This window comes from Pleurodeles waltl, chromosome 8 (assembly GCF_031143425.1).
Source record: "Pleurodeles waltl isolate 20211129_DDA chromosome 8, aPleWal1.hap1.20221129, whole genome shotgun sequence".
NCBI classification, from domain to species: domain Eukaryota; kingdom Metazoa; phylum Chordata; class Amphibia; order Caudata; family Salamandridae; genus Pleurodeles; species Pleurodeles waltl.
In genome coordinates, this window is record NC_090447.1 from 1,018,973,830 (window position 1) to 1,018,998,254 (window position 24,425).

Here is a 24,425-nt window from a genome sequence, read left to right on the forward strand (position 1 = left end):
TTGAACTGAAAGGGGACTTGGTGCACTTCTAAGCTACTCTTTGAAGTCTCCCCCACTTCAAAGGCACATTTGGGTATAAAACAGGGCCTCTTCTCTACCACTTCAGACACTTCCTGGAGAAGAACCCTGAACCAGAACCTGGACACTGACAAGAAGAACTGCCTGGCTGCCCAAGGGACTCACCTGACTGCTTTCTACAGAGGACTGCTGCCTTGCTGTTGCCCTGCTGCCTTGCTAAACCCTTGCCTTGCTGCAGACGTGCTCTCCAAGGGCTTGGATAGAGCTTGCCTCCTGTTCCCTGAAGTCTCAGGACCAAAAAGACTTCTCTCTTTCAACTGGACTCCTTGTGTGGTGAAAAATTCGATGCACAGCTTGTTCCGCGGTGAAAAATTCACTGCACGCCGAACCGGAAAGACGCCGCTCGACCCAGCGAGGAAAAGATCGACGCGATGCCTGCGGCGCGACCGGAACTTCGACACACGGCCCGCCTGGACCACGCCACCTGACTTCCAGAGGGGAAATTGACGCAGCGCCTGGCGTGAGGAAGAAAATTCCATGCACAGCCTACCGGAACGACGCACAGCCGGACTACAAGCCCAGGATTCCATACTCCGGGGCATCTGAAAACCCCACGACCCACAGAGGAGACCTGTCCGCGCACCAGAAATCGATTCAACGTCTTCCCCGCGTGAAAAATAACAACACAAGTCCGTGTCTGAAGGGGCAAAACCGACGCACACACCATTTTCCACGCATCTCCTCCTCTGCGGCCCTCTGTGGAGATTTTTCACTCCAAACCAGGTACTTTGTGCTTGAAAGAGACTTTGGGGGTTATTCCAACTTTGGAGGAGGTGTTAATCCGTCCTAAAAGTGACGGTAAAGTGACGGATATACCACCATCCGTATTACGAGTCCATTATATCCTATGGAACTCGTAATACGGCTGGTGGTATATCCGTCACTTTTAGGACGGATTAACACCTCCTCCAAAGTTGGAATAACCCCCTTTGTTTGCTTTTTAAAGACTTAAGACACTTCATATCACTTTTCAGTGATATCTCTAAAATTTCTTATTGCATCTTTTATCGTTTTGACCTGCAAATATCCAGATAAATATTATATATTTTTCTAAACACTGTGTGGTGTATTTTTGTGGTGCTATATAGTGTTATTGTATGATTTATTGCACAAATACTTTACACATTGCCTTCTAAGTTAAGCCTGACTGCTCAGTGCCAAGCTACCAGAGGGTGGGCACAGGATAATTTGGATTGTGTGTGACTTACCCTGACTAGAGTGAGGGACAGGGGGTAACCTGACTGCTAACCAAAGACCCCATTTCTAACAACTGGGATGTGAGTTATGGTCAAGGAGCAGCCACAATCACTTGTAGGATGAACCACATAAAGTCACTAAATTAACCTCTACAACTCTGGGTAGATTGGCACAAAAAGCAGTTACACTTAACTGTGAGGCAATGTATAAATTATTTATGCAGCATACTCCACCCCAATTTAGAAAAATAGAGTACATTTGTTAGACCTGACAGACACAGTATAATAAACGAAACTACACCAAACAAAAAATGTAATAAAAAAACAACCGTATTTCAGTAATTGTTTTTTTCGCCTCCCACCGCTCCTCATTTTCTCTTTCCCAATCCTGTTATAGGACCGTACCTGGTGAGGCCACGCTCTCCCCAGAGCATGGCCGGTCTGCTTGCCTCGCCACCTCCTGTTTCTCCACCTGGACGTCGGAAAAGTTGTCGGGCAGTCGCATTGGGTTTTTTCCTCGTTCTGGCGTCTTCTTCTCTGCTCTGCTTTGACCTGTGCTCTGCCTGCTGGTGCTGTCCCTGCCGAGGTTCACGCTGGAGGTTAACGAGGTGGGTTTGAAAACCCATCCATTTGCTGCAGTCATCACCTGATTGGCTGTCGGGAGATGTACCTCTGGGTTACCCACTCTGGACCTGCTGGTGCCCCCGGGGTACTGCTGGGCCGGATCTCCGATGGTCAGCCCGGCACATGGTCTATGACTATTAAAATGGCAGCGAAATATAACTATTTGGTGGTTTGGTTCACAGAGACCTCCAAATCCGCGGCCCATATAATCTCACTAAAAATGAAAAGTGTAACAATTACATATGGTGTTGCCTGCACTACTAAAAAAATAAAAAAGTGCCTCCGTTGCACCTATTCTCAAAGTCATTAATTCTTCCCTCCTCCCAGCATTGACGTATGGGCACAAGGCTTTTCTTGTGGCATGTTCCATCACTTTAGAGCATGTACAGTGCTCAGGCTATAGGAAGGTATTTCAACTGCCCAGAAATCTTTGTAGATCACAAATCTGCCTGGAACTTGGCCTGTTTAATCAAAAGCTAGCCTGTGGGCAATATGTTGAAATATTACATATGCATACTGAAAGCACCTAGGAAATCGCTAATTTAATTTTATGGCCGAAAGATACATTAGAGATCACAGGGAACCCATGCCACTGGCAGTTACAGAAGGCAATTACATCTTTCCAAATTGAAGCATTGGCAAATTGACCTGGAAAAAGGTAATCAACAGGCAGCTGCGATTAGCTTCATTCCAGCAACACATTGCTTCCTTTTGGCATTCTACTGCCCCGGAACACCTCATTCCTGGTAGGGAAATCCCCGCCTCACCTCTCAGAGGTCGTCAACAGCCGAGTGAAGAGATATAGGCCCTCATTCTGACCTTGGCGGGCGGCGGAGGCCGCCCGCCAAAGTCCCGCCGTCAGGTTACCGTTCCGCGGTCGAAAGACCGCGGCGGTAATTCTGACTTTCCCGCTGGGCTGGCGGGCGGTCGCCTTCAGACCGCCAGCCAGCCCAGCGGGAAAGAGGCTTCCACGATGAAGCCGGCTCGGAATCGAGCCGGCGGAGTGGAAGCTGTGCGACGGGTGCAGTTGCACCCGTCGCGTATTTCACTGTCTGCGCAGCAGACAGTGAAATACATGTAGGGGCCCTCTTACGGGGGCCCCTGCAATGCCCATGCCAGTGGCATGGGCACTGCAGGGGCCCCCAGGGGCCCCGCGACCCCCCCTACCGCCATCCGGATCTCGGCGGTCCGACCGCCGGGATCTGGATGGCGGTAGGGGGGGTCGGAATCCCCGCGGCGGTGCAGCAAGCTGCGCCGCCGCGGAGGATTCAATGGGGCCGCGGTACACTGGCGGGACCCCGCCAGTGGTGCCGGTCCGACCGCGGCTTTACCGCCGCGGTCGGAATCCCCATTGGAGCACCGCCGGCCTGTCGGCGGTGCTCCCGCGGTCCTCCGCCCTGGCGGTCAAAGACCGCCAGGGTCAGAATGACCACCATAATGTGAATGCGACTGCTTAGTCTACCGGTAGCAGACTTGAATCTGGCATTGGCCAACCCACGGAAGGAGGTGGCATGCAGACTACGCAACTTCAAGCGTGAATAATGGCTGCACCTCCTGTGTTGCTTCCCCCCTCGCGATGCAACTAGGAGGACCTTGCTGAAACCATATTTTTATGAGGGGGCTCGCACGTGTCAGACGGCATCTTTGAAAAGCTTTTCCCAGTCCGATATAAGATATGGCAAATATGTTAACCTCTTAGCTGCTGGGCCTTCCCCCCCCCCCCCAGTGCAGAGTCCTTTTTTGGCTATTTGGGGTGGTTCGCGCTTAGGCTTTCATACCTTTTGGTCCACATAAGCTATCCACACCAAATTTGCATCCTTTTTTTCCAACATCCTATGGATTCTAATGGTACCCAGAGTTTGTGGTTTCCCATGGAGGAGACCAACAAATTAGCCAAAATACAGTGAAAATGTTGTTTTTTCCACATAAATGGGAAAAAAGGGCTGCCGAAGAAGGCTTGTGGTTTTTTCCTTGAAAATGCCATCAACAAAGGGTTTCTTGTGCTAAAATCACCGTCTTCCCACCTTTCAGGAATGGGCAGACTTGAATCAGAAAACCACATTTTTCAACACAAATTTGGCATTTTAGTGGGACATTTTTACTATTTTTGGTGCTTTCAGCCTCCTTCCAGTTAGTGACAGGAATGGGTGTGAAACCAATGCTGGATCCCGGAAGGCTAAACATTTCTGAAAACTAGACAAAATTCTGAATTCAGCAAGGGGTCATTTATGTAGATCCTACAAGGTTTTCCTACAGAAAATAACAGCTGAAATAAAAAAATATTGAAATTGAGCTGAAAACAACAGCCATTTTTCTTTATGTTTTACTCTGTAACTTTTTCCTGCGATGTCAGATTTTTTAAAGCAATATACCGTTATGTCTTCTGGACACTTCTGGTTGCGGGGATATAAAGGGCTTGTAGGTTCATCAAGAACCCTAGGTACCCAGAGCCAATAAATGAGCTGCACCCTGCAGTTGGTTTTCATTCTATACTGGGTATACAGCAATTCATTTGCTGAAATATGAAGAGTGAAAAATAGGTATAAGAAATTTCCAAATGGGCTCAAGATAAGGTTTTGAGGAGCAGTGGTTATTTGCACATCTCTGAATTCCGGGGTGCCTATACTAGCATGTGAATTGCAGGGCATTTCTCAAATAGACATCTTTTTTACACACTCTCTTATATTTGGAAGGAAAAAATGTAGAGAAAGATAAGGGGCAATAACACTTGTTTTGCTATTCTATGTTCCCCTAAGTCTCCCGATAAAAATGATACCTCACTTGTGTGGGTAGGCCTAGCGCCCGCGACAGGAAATGCCCCAAAACATAACGTGGACACATCCCATTTTTTGACAGAAAACAGAGCTGTTTTTTGCAAAGTGCCTACCTGTAGATTATGGCCTCTAGCTCAGCCGGCACATAGGGAAACCTACCAAACCTGTGCATTTTTGAAAACTAGAGACCTAGGGGAATCCAAGACAGGGTGACTTGTGGGGCTTTGACCAGGTTCTGTTACCCAGAATCCTTTGCAAACCTCAAAACGTGGCTAAAAAAACACATTTTCCTCACATTTCAGTGACAGAAAGTTCTGGAATCTGAGAGGAGCCACAAATTTCCTTCCACCCAGTGTTCCCCCAAGTCTCCTGATAAAAATGATACCTCACTTGTGTGGGTAGGCCTAGCGCCCGCAACAGGAAATGCCCTAAAACACAATGTGGACACATCCCATTTTTTGACAGAAAACAGAGCTGTTTTTTGCAAAGTGCTTACCTGTAGATTTTGGCCTCTAGCTCAGCCGGCACCTAGGGAAACCTACCAAACCTGTGCATTTTTGAAAACTAGAGACCTAGGTGAATCCAAGATGGGGTGACTTGTGGGGCTATGGCCAGGTTTTGTTACCCAGAATCCTTTGCAAACCTCAAATTTTGGCAAAAATAACACGTTTTCCTCACATTTCGGTGACAGAAAGTTCTGGAATCTGAGAGGAGCCACAAATCTCCTTCGACCCAGCGTTCCCCCAAGTCTCCCGATAAAAATGTTACCTCACTTGTGTGGGTAGGCCTAGCGCCCGCGACAGGAAAAGCCCCAAAACACAACATGGACACATCCCATTTTTTGACAGAAAACAGCGCTGTTTTTTGCAAAGTGCCTACATGTAGATTTTGGTCTCTAGCTCAGCTGGCACCTAGGGAAACCTACCAAACCTGTGCATTATTGAAAACTAGAGACCTAGAGGAATCCAAGATGGGATGACTTGTGGGGCTCTGACCAGGTTCTGTTACCCAGAATCCTTTGCAAACCTCAAAATGTGGCTAAAATAACACGTTTTCCTCACATTTCGGTGACAGAAAGTTCTGGAATCTGAGAGGAGCCACAAATTTCCTTCCACCCAGCATTCCCCCAAGTCTACCGATAAAAATGGTACCTCACTTGTGTGGGTAGGCCTGGTGCCCGCGACAGGAATAGATCACACAACGGTCAATGTTGGTCCTTACATGAGGCAGCTGTTGACCCTGGGGTGATCCATTCCTGACGCAGGCTCTAGGTGTAGGCACTCAAGTGGGGTAGTGTTTTTATCAGGACAGGTGAGGAATCACTGGGTGGTAGGAATTTGGTGGATCCCAGCATATTCCTGTAGTTTGTGTGACAGAAAAGCGAGAAAAATAGAGTTTTTATTCAACATTTCAGCTTTGCAGGGTATTCTGGGTAAGAAAACTTTGGGGAATCCACACGTCACACCTCTGTGGACTCCCCCGAATGTCTAGTTTCCAGAAATGTTTGCATTTAGTGTGTTTCTCTATTTGGCCGCCGAACCCAGGACCAAAAACACAGGTGCCTGCCTTACAAAACCAGTTTGTTTTGCGATAGATAATTTAGATGTCTCCACAATACGATTTTGGCGGTGGAATTTGGGGCTGAACTAAATTGGGGAGCTCCCAAGAGAGCACTCTCTCTCTCTCTCTGCTTGCCGCCGCATTCACCTGCTCTCTGGGTTGGGCTAACCCACTATTACCCAGTTGCACAGACTGCTTGCGAAGGGACGGCAGGACTGTCCTCATCACCTCCCTCATAATGTACTGGAAGAGGAGTTATCGAATGAGACTCCTCTGACTGAAAAATCACTCCCAGAGTCTGCGCCATTGTCCTATCCCTCAGATGCTGTCTCAGTATCTGATGTCTCAGTCTCTGATCCTATGTCAGAGCTGTCCTCTATGACCCGAGTGCCGGCAGCAGTCATCCATCAAGATGCCATCTCTGCTATTGGCTAAACTGTTGCTCTAAAACACTAGCCTACGTAGACAGTCACAAAATTGATGGTGTGTGTGAGATACGTGCAACAGTAGAGGCCACCTTACCCGTGCTTCTTCCCTCACTCAGCACGTTCTTTCAAGACACTCAAAAAACACCTTATCACATACCATTCGTCACAGTCTTTAGCACCTCCTGCGCCCAGTCCAACAATCATTATTGGTGCTCCCACTCCCTCCTCCTCGGATTCCCTCATTACCACCCAGCAAAAGTGCCCTTCATCTCTCCATAGCTGCCCTCCACCCCGCACATACATTTCATTTGTATTATAGCGCAGGTAATGGCTGACTTTACTAATGTACTCAGCTATTTACATAAAATACAGATTTGCTCTTTGCAGTAGGCATATAAACCTTCTGCGCTTCTTTATGGCACTAAAACTGCCACTAGACAAGTCTGACCCTTTTGTAGCAGAAACATAGTCACAATACTTACTTGACTTTTTTATTGCTGCCTAAAAGCTACAGTTGAAAAGCGTCAGTTGAAATATGTGCATTGCTTTGAAGGCACAAGCTGCAACTGCAAGACAACTGGTGGCAAATCTATATATAAATATATATATATATATATATATATATATATATATATATATATATATATTGATATATCACTTTTATATGTGGGTCTGGTTTTCCTGGGGGCCGATTGCAGCCCCCAGGGAAACCACACATATATTGACAAAAGTGATATATATATATATATATATATATATATATATATATATATATATATATATATATATATATCTATCTCTCTCTATATATCTATCTACATAGATATATCTATAGATAGATCTATATATATATATATACATATATATATATATATATAGATCTATCTATAGATATATACATGTACATAGATATATCTCTATATATAGATCTATATATATATATATATAGATCTATTTTTTTTAGTTGTTGTATGGTTTCCTTGGGGGCCAAAATGGCCCCCAGGGAAACCCTACAATAACTAAAAAAAATATTGCCCCCACAGGGGGTCGCCCTGCCCATGGGCGACCCCCTGTCCATTTTTTATTAAAATAAATAAATAAATGTTGCCCCTGGGGGGCGCGATTGCGCCCCCCCTGGGGGCACCTACCTTTTTAAAAATAAAAAAATTACCCCCCCAAGTGAAATCCCTGGCGTCTAGTGGTGTTTCCTTGCCCCCGATCGCAGCTGTGCTGCGATTGGGGGCCAGGAAACACTTTCAGGAAGGCCTCGTAAGAAAGGGGAGACTCTCCCCTTTGTTACGACGCCTTCCCGAACGTGGGGAAGGCCGTTTTCCCCATCGGTGCAGGAAGCGGCCGCAAGGCTGCTTCCTGCTCCGATGGGGAAATCAACTTTGATACGTTAGCCCGCCTGACGGCACAAAGGGGTAGGTGGACGTCACAAAGGAGTAGGTGGGGGGCGGGGGGAGACACGGAAGAGCTTCTGTGTCTCCCTGGGGCAAAAAAATAAATAAATAAATCCTCGGGTTCAACGCGATTTATTAACCCTCTCCCTGGTGTCGGCCACTGGTCGTGACCCGCACCAAGGAGGTAGTGCAGGTGTCGGCCAGTGGCCGACACCCGCATTGAAGGGGTTAAAGAACTTAGAGCTCATCTTCGATTCCCTACCACTAATTCTCAACATCTCAACTACACTCAAAAGCTCACGACTGACTAATGCACTCAAAAATCTGAAAACGCCTAACCTGCATAGCAAATGGCGTTAGGACACTTACTACACGCAACATTTTCAATCTGCCAGTCATGCCTAAAACTATTACCTTGTACTACTGCACTATAACTATTCAGCCGTTGGTTTTATTCCTGCTCATCTTAGCTTTCAGCAATGCAAAAGTCACTACTACAATTTATTTTACTCCTTAGGTATCACGAGGCACATTCTTAAGAAATAACTTTTATCGATAGTATGAACATTTCTACTTTTCTGTGAAAGTTGGACTTGAATGGAAGCTGATCCTTATAATGATCAGTATAAAAGTTGTTATCGGTTTGTTTTAATAACTAAACAATACATTAAATTGAATTGAATTGAGTGGTGTGTGTTTTGAGCCAGGCTCGGAGTCCTAATAGATTCCTTCTCCTTTGGAGGATGTAAGTATGCCCTGTTTCAAGGCAGACTGAAATAATGATGACAAAATGATTGTACAAGCTTCAGAAAGTTAGTGTTTGAGGAACTTTGATTGTGAATAAATCAAACTATTTAAATAAACTTGACAGAGTTCTTTGTCTGTAGCTTTTTACTTTTAAGACATTCAATGCCAACTAACATATGGTTGTAATACATGAAGGTTAGTGGATTGTAAATGTGCATTGCTGCAGCTCACGGCCTGTGACAAACTGCTGTTGTGTATGGGTGAAGGCTGGGTGCAGCAAGTGTTGTCTACATGTGACAGATTAAACACAGACCTGGCTGCTTGCCAGGTCCTGCAGTCACTACATTAGTGTATTTTTGTGACTGTTTTCAAATTGTGCCCGACTTTTCTGTGCCTTGTTTTTCTTGTTTTTGCCCCTTGGGCGCTCCCCCTTGCAGTTCTCTCCCTGCCGCTGCCTCCCTGCGGACCCGCCCCCCTTGCGCCCCCATTCGCCACTCCCTCCCGCCTCCCAGCTGCTCCTCCCCCCCCTCCCTTCTTAATGGCTGGCGCTGCGCGTCGCGAGTGAGCGACCTCTGACCTGCCTTAGGTCTAGAGCTCGCCCCACACGTCCGCAGCACCAACCTGCTGTCTACTGCCTCTGACCCCAGCCCACTCTGCTGCTAGCGTGTTCGAGGCCCTCCTCCACCCGCAGGCATCCTCCTGCGCCTCCTCCCTGGTGTCTAGTGGGCTCTAGCAAGCTTCACTTGACCTGTGTGCCGCTTTCTGCCGTCCTGTAAGTGTTTTTCTATATTTTCAGCGCCTTGCCTCCTTGCGCTTCTGCCCCCGTCATGCCCCTTCTGATTGTACCACTTTTCGCCGTCCTGTAAGTGTTTTCTATTGTTTTTCAAGCGCCTTGCCTCCTGCGCGTCTGCCCTCGTTGTGCCCCTCTGATTGCTGTGCCCGATTGTATTTTGTGCCATTAGTGTGTTTTTGTGACTGTTTTCAAATTGTGCCCGACTTTTCTGTGCCTTGTTTTTCTTGTTTTCGCCCCTTGGGTGCTCCCCCTTGCAGTTCTCTCCCTGCCGCTGCCTCCCTGCGGCCCGCCCCCCTCGTGCCCCCCATTCGCCACTCCCTCCCGCTTCCCGCCTCCCAGCTGCTCCTCCCTCCCCCCTCCCTTCTTAATGGCTGGCGCTGCGCGTCGCGAGTGAGCGACCTCTGACCTGCCTTAGGTCTAGAGCTCGCCCCCCACGTCCGTAGCACCAACCTGCTGTCTCCTGCCTCTGACCCCCGCCCACGCTGCTGCTAGCGTGTTCGAGGCCCTCCTCCACCCACAGGCATCCTCCTGCGCCTCATCCCTGGTGTCTAGTGGGCTCTAGCCAGCTTCACTTGACCCGTGTGCCGCTTTCCGCCGTCCTGTAAGTGTTTTTCTATATTTTCAGCACCTTGCCTCCTTGCGCTTCTGCCCCCGCCGTGCCCCTTCTGATTGTGCCACTTTTCGCTGTCCTGTAAGTGTTTTCTATTGTTTTTCAAGCGCCTTGCCTCCTGCGCGTCTGCCCCCGTTGTGCCCCTCTGATTGCTGTGCCCCGATTGTATTTTGTGCCATTAGTGTATTTTTGTGACTGTTTTCAAATTGTGCCCAACTTTTCTGTGCCTTGTTTTTCTTGTTTTCGCCCCTTGGGCGCTCCCCCTTGCAGTTCTCTCCCTGCCGCTGCCTCCCTGCGGCCCCGCCCCCCTCGCACCTCCATTTGCCGCTCCCTCCCGCCTCCCGCCTCCCAGCTGCTCCTCCCTCCCCCCTCCCTTCTTAATGGCTGGCGCTGCGCGTCGCGAGTGAACGACCTCTGACCTGCCTTAGGTCTAGAGCTCGCCCCCCACGTCCGCAGCACCAACCTGCTGTCTCCTGCCTCTGACCCCCGCCCACGCTGCTGCTAGCGTGTTCGAGGCCCTCCTCCACCCGCAGGCATCCTCCTGCGCCTCATCCCTGGTTTCTAGTGGGCTCTAGCAAGCTTCACTTGACCCGTGTGCCGCTTTCCGCCGTCCTGTAAGTGTTTTTCTATATTTTCAGCGCCTTGCCTCCTTGTGCTTCTGCCCCCGTCGTGCCCCTTCTGATTGTGCCACTTTTCACCGTCCTGTAAATGTTTTCTATTGTTTTTCAAGCGCCTTGCCTCCTGCGCGTCTGCCCCCGTTGTGCCCCTCTGATTGCTGTGCCCCGATTGTATTTTGTGCCATTAGTGTATTTTTGTGACTGTTTTCAAATTGTGCCCGACTTTTCTGTGCCTTGTTTTTCTTGTTTTCGCCCCTTGGGCGCTCCCCCTTGCAGTTCTCTCTCTGCCGCTGCCTCCCTGCGGCCCCGCCCCCCTTGTGCCCCCATTCGCCGCTCCCTCCCGCCTCCCAGCTGCTCCTCCCTCCCCCCTCCCTTCTTAATGGCTGGCGCTGCGCGTTCGCGCCGCTGGCGCGACGGAGGCGTGCCAGAGGCAAGCCCGTCTGCGCCCGTCTGCGCCTGGACCGTGCCCAGCGCCACCGCCCCTGGTCCTCGCGCCCCCGCGCCCCATGCCTTCGTTACTCGGCCAGCGAACTCCTCGCCTTCAACCCTGGCCCCTCCACAGAGTGCTTCCAGGCCAGCCCGAAGCACACCAAAGGACCTTTTTCCTGCCACACCTGCAACTTCACCTGCAACAGAACAACGGAGCCAGCAACAACCAACACAAACCACCTGCACTGCATCCTCCTCAACACACGCTCCGCACGAAAGCACGCCATCGAACTCTGGGACCTGCTCGACAGCACCGCCCCAGACGTAGCCTTCCTGACCGAAACCTGGTGGAACGACTCCTCGGCCCTGACATCGCCATCGCCATCCCTGACGGCTACAAGATCACCAGAAGAGACCGCACCAACGGAATCGGCGGAGGAATAGCCATCGCCCACAAAGCTACCCTCAAGATCCATACCCACACGGACGACACCCTCAAAACAGCCGAACACCTCCACTTCCAGATTCACACGGACCCCAACACTACCCTCAGAGGAACCCTCATATACCGTCCTCCAGGACCAAGAGCCCTCTTCAGCGACACCATCTCCGACCTCGCAAGCACCCACGCCCTCACCTCTTCAGACTACATCCTCCTGGGAGACCTAAACTTCCACCTGGAGAACAACAATGATGTCAACACCGCATCACTGACCACCAACCTCTCCAACCTCGGACTCCGTCAACTGGTCAACACTCCCACCCACATCGCCGGCCACACCCTTGACCCACTCTTCACTTCAAGCAACCACATCTCTTTCAGCCACACCTCCGAACTCCACTGGACCGACCATCACTGCGTCCATTTCTCCTTCAAGAAAAACACCGAACACCACCGCACCCCTCTTCCGCCTCACCGCCGATGGGGAAAAGTCACCGAAGACCAACTCACCAACACCCTCGCCAAAAACCCACCACCCGACCCCACCGACCCGGACTCCGCTGCCATCAACCTCCAACAATGGATCCTCAACTGCGCCAACATCCTAGCCCCACTCAAGAGACCCACCGCCAACCAAGAAAAGAAAAAAACAGCCTGGTTCACAGACGAACTAACCACCTCCAAAGGCACCTGCCAGAAACTCAAGAAAAATGGATCCTCGAGTGCACACCCGAGAACCTTGCTACCCTCAAGGAAGCCAACCGTAAACACCACCAACTGATCTGACTCGCCAAGCGCTCCCACTTCACAGAACGCCTTAACAACAACACTCACGACTGCAAGGAACTCTTCAGCATCATGAAGGAACTCTCCAACCCCAACGCCAACGTCAACGACATCCCTCCATCCCAGATCTCTCCACCTTCTTCTACCAGAAAATCGCAGCCATCCACGACAGCTTCAACACCTCACCTCCGCCAGACCCCACCCCCAACAACTCCTCCCACGCCGACCACATCACCACCTGGACCCAAGTAGACGACGCCAAAACCCTAAAAACCATGAACTCCATCCACTCAGGATCTCCCTCTGACCCCTGCCCACATCACGTTTTCAACAAAGCCGACGTTGCCATCGCCCCCATACTCCGCAAGATCATCAACCTTTCCTTCAACAACGCTACCTTCCCGGACAGCTGGAAGCACGCAGAAATCCAACCTCTCCTCAAGAAACCTAAGGCTGACCTCAACGATCTCAAAAACTTTCGACCAATCTCCCTCCTCCCTTTTCCAGCGAAGGTCATCGAGAAGATCATCAACACACAGCTCGCCCACTACCTAGAAGACAACTCCATCCTAGACCCCTCCCAATCTGGGTTCAGACGAAACCACAGCACAGAGACTGCACTCCTCAGACTACAAATGGACAACGGCGAAACCTCAGCCCTGATCCTCTTAGACCTATCAGCCGCCTTCGATACAGTCTGCCACCACACCCTACTAACCCGTCTACACGAAGCCGGCATCCAAGCCCTCAACTGGATCTCCTCCTTTCTCTCCGGCAGAACCCAGAGGGTCCGACTCTCACCTTTCCACTCCAAAGCCACCAACCTCATCTGCGGCGTCCCCCAAGGCACCTCACTAAGCCCAACGCTATTCAACGTCTACATGGCCCCCCTCGCACAACTGGCCCGCCAGCACAACCTCAGCATCATCTCCTATGCCGACGACACCCAGCTCATCCTCTCCCTGACCAAAGATCCTCTCACCGCCAAAGCCAACCTTCATGAGGGACTGAAATCCATCGCCGAATGGATGAGCAACAGCCGCCTAAAACGTAACTCCGACAAGACGGAAGTCCTCATCCTCGGGCGCACCCCATCGGCCTGGAACGACTCGTGGTGGCCCACCTCCCTAGGCCCTCCACCCACCCCAGCCAACCACGAACGAAATCTCGGCTTCATCCTCGACTCCACCCTCACCATGTCCAAACAGGTCAACGCAGTCTCATCCTCCTGTTTTAACACACTCCGTATGCTCTGCAGGATCTTCAAGTGGATTCCAACAGGAACCAGAAAGACGGTAACCCAAGCCCTCGTCAGTAGCAGACTCGACTACGGCAACGCACTCTATACAGGCATCCCAACAAAAGACATCAAATGACTCCAACGCATCCAGAACGCATCCGCCCGCCTGATCCTCGACATACCCCGCCGATGTCACATCTCCCCTCACCTGAGGGACCTCCACTGGCTCCCCGTGGACAAGAGGATCACCTTTAAACTCCTCACCCACGCACACAAGGCTCTACACGACACCGGACCCACCTACCTGAACACCAGACTCAACTTCTACGTTCCCTCACGTCAACTACGCTCTGCCAACCTTGCCCTCGCCATCGCCCCCCGAATCCAGCGCAAGACCTCTGGCGGCAGATCCTTCTCCTACCTCGCCGCCAAGACCTGGAACGCACTCCCGACCTCACTACGCCAGACCCAGGACCTCCTCACTTTCAGGAGACTCCTCAAGACATGGCTCTTCGAACGATAGCAGCACCCCCCCCCCCAGCGCCTCGAAACCCTAACGGGTACATAGCGCGCTTTATAAATTATTGATTGATTGATTGATTGACTCTCCATTGCACCTGACTGAAGACCATGGTTAATGGGGTTTGGCCACTGGTAGTCGGTTGTGCATAGGGTCTGGGAGAACCTGTTCCAGCTGTGGAAGGCTAAAGGCCAGACACTGCAGCTAACCATAGTGCATGCAGCCCAAAATTGCATGAAACAGCAGTTGGCTGTCCCTGGTGTGTTACAGATGGGTTGTCTCTGCTGCTCACGACCTAAGACCAGATCCTCCAATCAACCCCCAATGTGTACATCCAAGGGCTCTGTGCAGTGAGTGTGAGCTTTACTGGGGTTGACACACTGGCTACTCGGATGGCTGGCATGTAGTGTATCAACAAATAAAAAAAGAGTTTAATTGAAGCAGCACATTTAAAGTTAAGTTATGGTTAGCTTTGGTTATCATACCTTCACATATACCTTCACATATACTTCTATGAAAATCTGAAATTCATTCAAAATTCATACTGCACGTAATTGCGATAGAGCTATAACTTGTGCACGAAACGCAATGCATTTCGTTCTACCTGTGCCCGTAGTGTGGGGTCGATGAGGGCTGGGGAATCAGACAGGGCTCTTGCAGCCCAAGCTATGTAGGATGTTCTCAACCAGAATTAGATTTTTCAGCTTGTAAAATCAGGTCTGGTGTTCCCACTTTTGAAAATCCAAGTACAGTAACTCCGGACAGATTGGCATACCACAAAGGAGTTCAACTACGCTCAGTCCAGTAAACAGGGCGCTCATGTTTTGTGTACTTTGAGTTAGTCTATGGTTCTAAACTCTCATCTACAATCCAATGAGAAAAGTATAAGTTTTTGTTACTAGTCCAAAAAGAAAATTTTATTTTTACATTGTGCTGCATGCAGAACAACATATTTTTATATCCAAATCGATGCATTCCTGAATTATCACAAGCTATTGTTATATGTTCGACTAGCTGTGAGTTTTCCTCCCAGCTAGAAGAGCTATTCTGTAATTTCAATAGCCCTTTAGATGTCTTAGTCTCACTCATACGAAATGCTGCACAATAAAAACAAACGGTCCGTTTGACAGAAATTAAGTTGCAGCTCATTCCAGAAACAACAACATACAATTTTTACAGGGTTATGTGGCTTGGAAACGGTAAACTTTTTTGGGGAGTGAGTCTTATTTTAAAAAACAAATCCACAGAGGGAAATGTACGAGAACATGAGAACAGACAGTCTGGAAGCAATGCCTGAAATTGTACTGTATAGCTTAGGGATTTTTATTTGATGAAGAAGAAAATATTGCAAAATAGCTAAAGGGCAAACTCCTACACACTCAGCATGCTGCTAGACCCAGACGAATCTGAAGTATCAAGTCACCTGCTGTCTCAGTTTTTTCTTGTCTGTTATTCCTGTTGTGAAAGTCAGAAGCTTATGAAGGAGCTAACTAGGTTTCATGCTAGGTCACTTGTGCCAAACTAGAGGATGAGCAACAAGTACAAAATAAATATTTCCACTGAAACATATATTTCCACCTACGCCAAAACTGTAAATTATAGTTTTGCACTTGCTGGGGTAGTTTAAAACATAAAGAAAAAATATAGAGGTAAAAAAATTGTATTCACTGCAGAGGAGAGAAAAATGCTTACTAAAAGAGTCATTTGTAACATCAAATATTAATTATCGTGAGAAAATCCATGATTTAGGGGGTCATTCTGACCCTGGCGGTCCAACGACCGCGGAAGCACCGCCAACAGGCTGGCGGTGCTTCCTGGGCCATTCTGACCGCGGCGGTAAAGCCGCGGTCAGAAAAGGGGAACCAGCGGTTTCCCGCCAGTGGTGGGAACGGGTGTCGTGGGGCCCCTGGGGGCCCCTGCACTGCCCATGCCACTGGCATGGGCAGTGCAGGGGCCCCCTAGCAGGGCCCCATAATGATTTTCAGTGTCTGCTTTGCAGACACTGAAAATCGCGACGGGTGCCACTGCACCCGTCGCACCCCAGCAACTCCGCCGGCTCCATTCGGAGCCGGCTTCATCGTTGCTGGGTCTTTCCCGCTGGGCCGGCGGGCGGCCTTTTGGCGGTCGCCCGCCAGCCCAGCGGGAAAGTCAGAATGACCGCCTCGGTCATTTGACCGCGGTGCGGTCTTCTGGGGGTCTCCGCCCAGCGGGCGGCGCCCGCCGCCCGCCGGGGTCGGAATGACCCCCTTAATGTTTTGCAGTGCTGCAAGGGATCAATATGATTTTACATTTTTAACAAAGCATCAATATGGTGCATGCCTATTCATGCACCCACATTTGAAAAACGTAGGGGGTTCTGTTTATTGCAGTTTGAGAGTAGTGTTGGATCTATCTATCTATCTATCTATCTATCTATCTATCTATCTATCTATCTATCTATCTATCTATCTATTTATCTATCTATCTATCTGTTTGTGTATCTATCTATTTATCTAAGAAAAATCATTTATCATTTACTTTGTTATTGTATTATATATGTACGGTACTAGAACCATGTAACTCTACACATACTTACTGAAGGCCTTGTGGCACAGAACAAGAGAGGCTACTGATAAGCATCTATGAGAAGATCCGTCTTAATCCCTGAAGAGTGTGATTTGCTTATAGAAAGTGACTGTTGCATGCATCTGTAGTAAAGGAATAGTGAATTGAAGACATATTCACTTGGGGCCAGATGTACGAATGGATTTTACCCATTCTGTGTCTATGGGAAAAAGCTTTTGTACATATGGCCCTTCGTACCTAAAATGGGACGGGAAGCCTTAAGTTGATGTGCAATTCTAATATCCCTCGTACTCTCCACATGGCTTATGGAATTAAGCCTTTAGAACTTTTTAAAGTGTAGTGGATGCATGTCAAAGCATGGCAGATGCCATATTTAGAATGCCATTCTTTATAGTGCACTTATTATACGTCCACTATATTTTGAGTACTAATCAAGGTCCATTGTTTTGTGATTGAAATTACATAGTTCATCAAAATTGATCAGGGACAACTCTGAATTCAATTGCCGGTATTATTGGGTAGGTCAGCCTCCTGAAAACACCACATTCGTATTACTAGATTTATCTTCAACCCAAGCCTTTATTTACCTCCTTCCTGTAAATGTAGTGACAAAAAGTACTCACCTCTAGCTGCGAATGTTCAGCAAAGTCTTGCCAAAGCCCAGACTTTAACTCAAGTTATATATCTTTGTTCTGTTACATGTGTTCCTGTAATACCGTATACTGACCATCCAAGAATACATTATTGATTTGCATCTACAGTATCATGCAGCATAACTAATGAAGAGGCTAAAAAGGTCAGTTCACATTATATCTGCACATTCATAATTTTACGAGCTCCGAGGGAAGCAATTGATAACCTTTATATTTTCATGCTTGACCATTGAAGGCATTTTGGCCCATATTTATACTTTTTTTGCACCACTTTTGCATAATTTTTTTACGCGAAAGCAGCACAAACGTACAAAATACAATTGTGTTGTGTAAGTTTGCGCCGCTTTTGCATTAAATAGCGGCACAAATGCGGCGGTAAAAAAGTATAAATATGGGCCTTTGTTTTGCAACCACAAGCATGGGCAAAACCTTTCTACTTCTACAATACTTTGGCCCAATTGTATTTTGTAAGTTTGCGCCGCTTTTGTGTCAAAAAGCGGCACAAATGCTGCACTAAAAAAGTATAAATACGGGCCCTTGTGTCCTAAGATGAGGACAAAATGATAAACCAACTCATATTTCACAAGAAAATGCATCGAGACAAAACCATAAAAAATGGCCTGAGTCTTGCACCAAGGCAACAAAACCATTAAAGATTCTTGATAATATAAATTCTTAAAGGTTTTCCAGAATTAAGAAACAACACTTACTGTTTTCTAAAACACCTGCTCGTATTAAGCCAGCATGATCTATATCCTTTTCAGTCCACAAGTCAGTACCATCCTTCCATAGAGCAAAGGGCTTCCGAAGATCAGTGAAGCCATTTGACACTTAAGGGGTCATTTACAAGAGAGCTGCATTGGGACAGATGAGCAACTCAAGATGTCAAATTCACACTCCTTTTGATGCCTTAGGTTCATTTAGAGGTGGGATAACCGCTAATCCTTTGATGGCTAAGCCCCAACAATGCCCACCACAACAAACACATTTGTACCCAGTGTTAGAAATGGGGTATTTGGTTGGCAGTCAGGTTACCCCCTGTCCAAGCAAGGACCCTCACTCTAGTCAGGGTAAGTCACACACAATCTAAATTATCATGTGCCCACCCTATGGTAGCTTGGCACTGAGCAGTCAGGCTTAACTTAGAAGGTAACGTGTAAATTATTTGTGCAATAAATCAAGCAATAACACAGTAGAGCACCACAAAAATACACCACACAGTGTTTAGAAAAATATATAATATTTATCTGATAAGATTCAGGTCAAAAACAGTTAAAATGCAATAAGTGTATTTTGAGATATCACTGCAAAAATGATATAAAGTGTCTTTAGTCTATTAAAAGCAACAAATGTCTCTTACAAATGCAAAGTACCTGGTTTACATGCAAAATCACCACAAAGAACCACAGAGGAGGAGATGCATGGAAAACAGGGAGGTGTGTGTCAATTCTCGGGCCGCACATGGTGATGCGTCGTTTATTTTTCACGCAGGGAAGGCTTTGCAACGATTTCCGGTGCTCAGTCTTGGATCCTCTTCGGGTTGCAGGGTTTTCGGACTCTACGGGGATGATGCGTTGAAATCCGGCGCTGACAGGACGGAGTCACAGGGGCTGCATCGATCAGGTGAGAATTGCGTGGAAATTTCTACTGCACAGCAGAGGCTGCATCGATTGCTCTCTAGAAGTTGTGCTGTGTCGTTCCGACTCAGCTGTGCATCAATCCAGTGGGCCATGCGTCGAATTTCATGTTTGCTACGCTGGCGCTGCATCGATCTTTTAGTTGTGAAGTCGGGCTGCGTTGTTCCGGTTCAGCATGCAGTGAATTATTCACTGCGATGCAGGCTGTGCGTTATTTCTGGCAGGCTGTGCATCAATGTTCGCTGCACAAGGAGTTCTTCTTGCAGGAATGAAATCTTTTTGGTCCTGAGACTTCAGGGAACAGGGGGCAAGCTCTATACAAGCCTTTGGAGAGCACTTCTCACCACAGCCAGAGAGCAGCAAGGCAGCAGGGCAACAGCAAGATAGCAGTCCTTCACAGAAAGCAGCCAGGTGAGTACTTTGGCCAGCCAGGCAGTTCTTCTTGGCAGGATGCAGGTTCTGGTTCAGGTTCTCTTCTCCAGGAAGTGGCTTGATGAAGCAGAGTGTCTATTTCAGACGTGTCTAAGTTGATAGGGTCTCTGACTGGGGGAGACTTCAAAGAGTGTATTAGAAATGCACAAGGTCACCTTTCAGTTCAATCCTGTCTGCCAGGGTCCCAGTAGGGAGTGTGGCAGTCCTTTGTGTGAGGGCAGGCTACTGTCCTTTGACATGTAAGTGTCAGGCCCTCCACCCTCCCAGCCCAGGAAGACCCATTCAAAATGCAGATGTATGCAAGTGAGCCTGAGCATCCTGTGTTTGGGGTTTGTCTAAGTGAATGCACAAGGGAGCTGTCAACTGAACCTAGCCAGATGTGGATTGTAAGGCACAGAAGGATTTAAGTGTAGAGAAATGCTCACTTTCTACAAGTAGCATTTAAAAATAGTAATACAAAATCCAACTTCACCATTAAGCAGGATCTTGTATCACCATTCTGGCCATACTAAATATGACCTGACTACTCCTTTCAGATCAGGATCTACCACTCAAACAGTATATGATGGTAGCCCTATGCTATCCTATGAAAGGAGCAGGCCTCACAGCAGTGTAAAACGAATTTAGGAGTTTTACACTTCCAGGACATATAGAACACACATGTTCATGTCCTGCTTTTTACTTACGTAGCACCCTGCCCTATGGGATACCTAGGGCCTACCTTAGGTGTGACTTATATGTAGAAAAAGGGGAGTTTGAGGTTTGGCAAGTACTTTTAAATGCCAAGTCGAAGTGGCAGTAAAACTGCACACACAGGCAGTGCAGAGGCAGGCCTGAGACATGGTTAGCTGGGTAATTATGTGGGTGGCACAACCAGTGCTGCAGCCCACTAGCAACATTTAATTTACAGGCCCTGGGCACATGCAGTGCACTTGACTAGGGACTTACAAGTAAATTAAATAAGCCAATTGGGTATGAGACAATGTCACCATGTTTTAAGGAGAGAGCATAGGCACTTTAGCACTGAGTCCTAAAGCCAGCAAAAATGAGGTCAGTAAAAGAGAAGGAGGAAGGCAAAAAGTTTGTGGATGACCCTGCAGAAAGGTCATTTCCAACACCCAGCTAATGCAGGACCACTGGCTCCAAAGCAGAATAAGCCTCCCCTATTTGTTTTTTTTCCTTCTTGAGAGTGCCTTGCCTCTTAGCAGCTCCAGGAAGAACAAAGATAACAAAGCTAGTGAAAAACTCCCACTTTATCAGCAACACAAATTACTTTGTTTTCCCAAAAGGTTTTTTGGGGATGGGTTTTGAAAAAAAAAAAGACTGGTCTATCAACACGACTTAGCCAAAATTTCCGCAGTTTCACAGCAAGTGCTTTTTGTTAGAAATTGGGTCTGTAGTTGGAAGAGGTATGCACCCTGTCCAAGTATGGACCACAATCCCAGTCAGGGTAAGTCAGATACATGTCCTAAAATAGCCCATGTTCACCCTCTGGTAGCTTGACACAGAGCACTCAGGCTTAACTTAAGAGGCAATGTGTAAAGTATTTGTGCAACACTTTAAAACAGTAAAACAGTGAAAACACCACTCAAAAATAATCCACAAGATAGAAAAATAGTTATAATTTCATTAAAAAACAAGACCAAAGGGATAAAAATCCTATAAGTAGCAGTTGAGGTATGAAAGTTTAAAGAATATCTACAAGCGTAATGCATAACAGCTTAAAGCACCAAAAAGGGCTATCTGGTCATGCTAGACTGGGGCAGAATGTGATGCATCGCAAGCTGGCTACAGGGACCAACCTTGCTATACTGAAACAGCACATTATATGGATGGTTGCCTCTACCTCAAAGTTCTGATACGAGGCACAGAGAAGATGATGCAAAAGTGATGAGTTGGTTCGGATCTGTGCAGTCAGGGAATGCGTCATCTTCGAGTCGCACAGTTGACTATTTCTGAGCAGGGATGCTGCACCAAACACTTTGTAATGAAGGTTATGCGTCATTGTTGAGCCATGTAGCCGGCAAAGCAAAGGTGATGCACTGGGACTGATGGTGATGTGTCAATCTTGTAGCACACAATCAGTGATGCAAAGTCCTCATCCTCAGCAGCAGCGATGAGTCTGTGTCAAGGAGAGATGAAGCCCAGGACTGGGTTGGCACCACTTGGCAGGGTAGGACTCACAGTTGGCAGAGTCCACATGCTGTAGCAGAGGGGAGTGAAGTATTTGAGGTCCCAGCAAGCCCTTGGAGTCACATTGATTCTGGGGATGTATAAATGCAGGTCCAGTCCTTCTCACTCTCAGGAAAGGAAGGCAGCAGGTCAGCCACAGGAAAGCAGGAGTCCAGTGAAGTCAAGCAGAGTTCTAGCAGAGTTCAGGCAGAGTAACAGTCCCTTTTGCAGCACAGCAGTCCTTCTTTCTGGCAGAATGTCCTCAGGTCCTGAAGTGAACTGATTTAGTGGTGCCTAAGGTCCAGTACCTATAACCAGTTGTGCCTTTGAAGTAAGGGTGACTTCAAAGAGAGGCCTTTGAAGTACACAACGTCCCTGCCCTTCCTTCCCTGGCTCCAGACACACTTCAGGGGGTTATGCAGCCCTTTGACAGTGCTCAGGACCCAGCCTATTCAGGTGTAATTGTAAAACTGTAAACTTCGTACTTGTATAGCACACTACTCACCCGTTAGGGTCTCAAGGTGCTGTACGCATACCGCTGTGGAACCCCTCCTGGCGTTTCCCTGTGAAGTGCCCACTCCTGGGCAACCTCCAAGGTGAAGCCAGGCATCCCAGCGCTGTTGGGGCCATTGTTGTGATTAAGCAAGCTATTGCCCAGAGTTACAGAGTGGGACACATGAATTAGATTAGGCACCGATGCAAGAATTATCAGTTCCGAGGAAATTGAGCCCAGGACCTGCTGAGGTTGGAATTGAACCCTGGTCCCAGGCCAGATTTCTGCATCAGGGTCTGTCGCTCTAACCATTGAGCCACACTTCTCCACTGTCAACTGCACCATTCATCCTGCCCAGAATGACCCTCCAAGATGTTAATGGCCCATTAGGATTTGGATTGCCTATATGAGGTACACCTAGCTCCCTTTGTGTGTGGCTGTCTAGAGGTAATGCAAAAGAGACCAACTGTCACCTACCCAGATGTGTACACAGAGACAGGCAGAGGCACAGAATGGTTAAAGTAAGAAAATGCCAACTTTTTAAAAGTGGCATTTTCAGACTTGCAACTTACCATCAGTTGTGATTTGAAATTGTGAGTCCATAGACACAAAATTTGAAATATCCGCTCTGGTCCCAATTGGAAATTACACGTATAAAAGATAATAAGACAATTGCAATGTTAACCTAAGGGAGAGATAGGCCTTGCAGTTGTGAAAAATGAATTCAAGAGATTTTCACTACTTGAATATGTAAAACTTAAAAGTACATTCCAACTTTTCAAATACATTGCATCCTGCCCATGGGGCTGTCCAGGGACTACCTTGGGGATGTCTTGTATGTATTCAAAATGAAGGTTTGGGCCTGGCAAAAGGGTTTAACTTGCCAGGTTGGTCTGACAGTTTAATACTGCACACACAGGCTTTGCAAAGGCAGGCCTGAGCCATGCTTGAAGGGCTAATGAAGCGAGTGGCACAATCAGTGCTGCAGGCCCCCTAGTATCATTTAATTTACAGGCCCTGGGCATAAGTAGTGCACTTTACTAGAACATTATCAGTAAATTAAATATGCCACTTGTGGATAAGCCAATAGTAACATGTTTTAGGGGAAAAGAGCATGTACTTTAGCATAAGTCAGCAGCGGTGAAGGGCCCAAAAACCTAAAACCAGCAAAAACAAAGCAAACGAAACATGAGATCAGAAGGCAAAAAGTCAGGATAAACAACACCAAGGATGCCAGGCCTAACACTTTTGATTAGTTCTTGCAAGCAAATGTGGTGGACAGGTAGTGCCTGACACATCTGAAGTAGGGTCTCTGCTTCCCCAGAAACTTGGAGTCACATTCATCAATCCATAAGAATGTTGGATGTGACTGTGGTCACTGTGAAAGATGCTGATCTTGCATACATTTGTAACATAGTTCATCCTACTCAAACACTCCTATCCTCTGCTTCTCACTAAAGCTCTAAAGGAATTTGTGTCAAGTGCATGGTGACAAAGAAATAACCAATACCAAGTGACGTATATCTTTCCCTTTCTCGAGCACTTGCATTCTGTAGTGGTTTGGGTAATTTTAGTGGTAGATTATATGTGGATAGGTGTCTAAATAAATTATCCGGAGTAGGGCCGTTGGCTGAATAGTTCACCATGAAATGAACTCAGAAGTATTGTATTGTATTGTAATCGTATTTATATAGCGCTTACTTCCCCTGACGAGGCGTCGAAGCGCTTTTCGATGAGTAGCACACTACTCCGGTACCCAAAAGAATTAGTGATGGATTAGTATAATTTAATAAGGAGTACAGTTTTAGTATTATTATGAGTTAATTTGAGTTGCGGATATGAGAGTTTGTTAGTTAGATTGACTGGAGTAATGGAGGGGTGGAGGAGGAAAGAAATCTAGAAGTGTTAATTGGGAGTTTATCCTTCATTTACTCAATCCAAAGGCTTGAGATGAATAAAAGGGGGAGCGGAGGGGAAAGAGGATGTGGAAGGGTTAGGGAGAGCATTGTAGGAGGGTGAGATGAATGCAGGAGAATTTAGTAGGGTTGTGTGGGAGGTCACAGAGGTACAGTGAGGTTTGGTGAGTTAGATGTGGAGGTGGAGGGAAGAGCTTAGGCAGAGATGTTTAGGAGATGAAAGTGGTCGAAGGGATTTGGGATGAGTCCGAGTGAGAATGGAGGACAGTTTGATAGAGACATGACATAAGATTGATGAGTAGATAAGTGT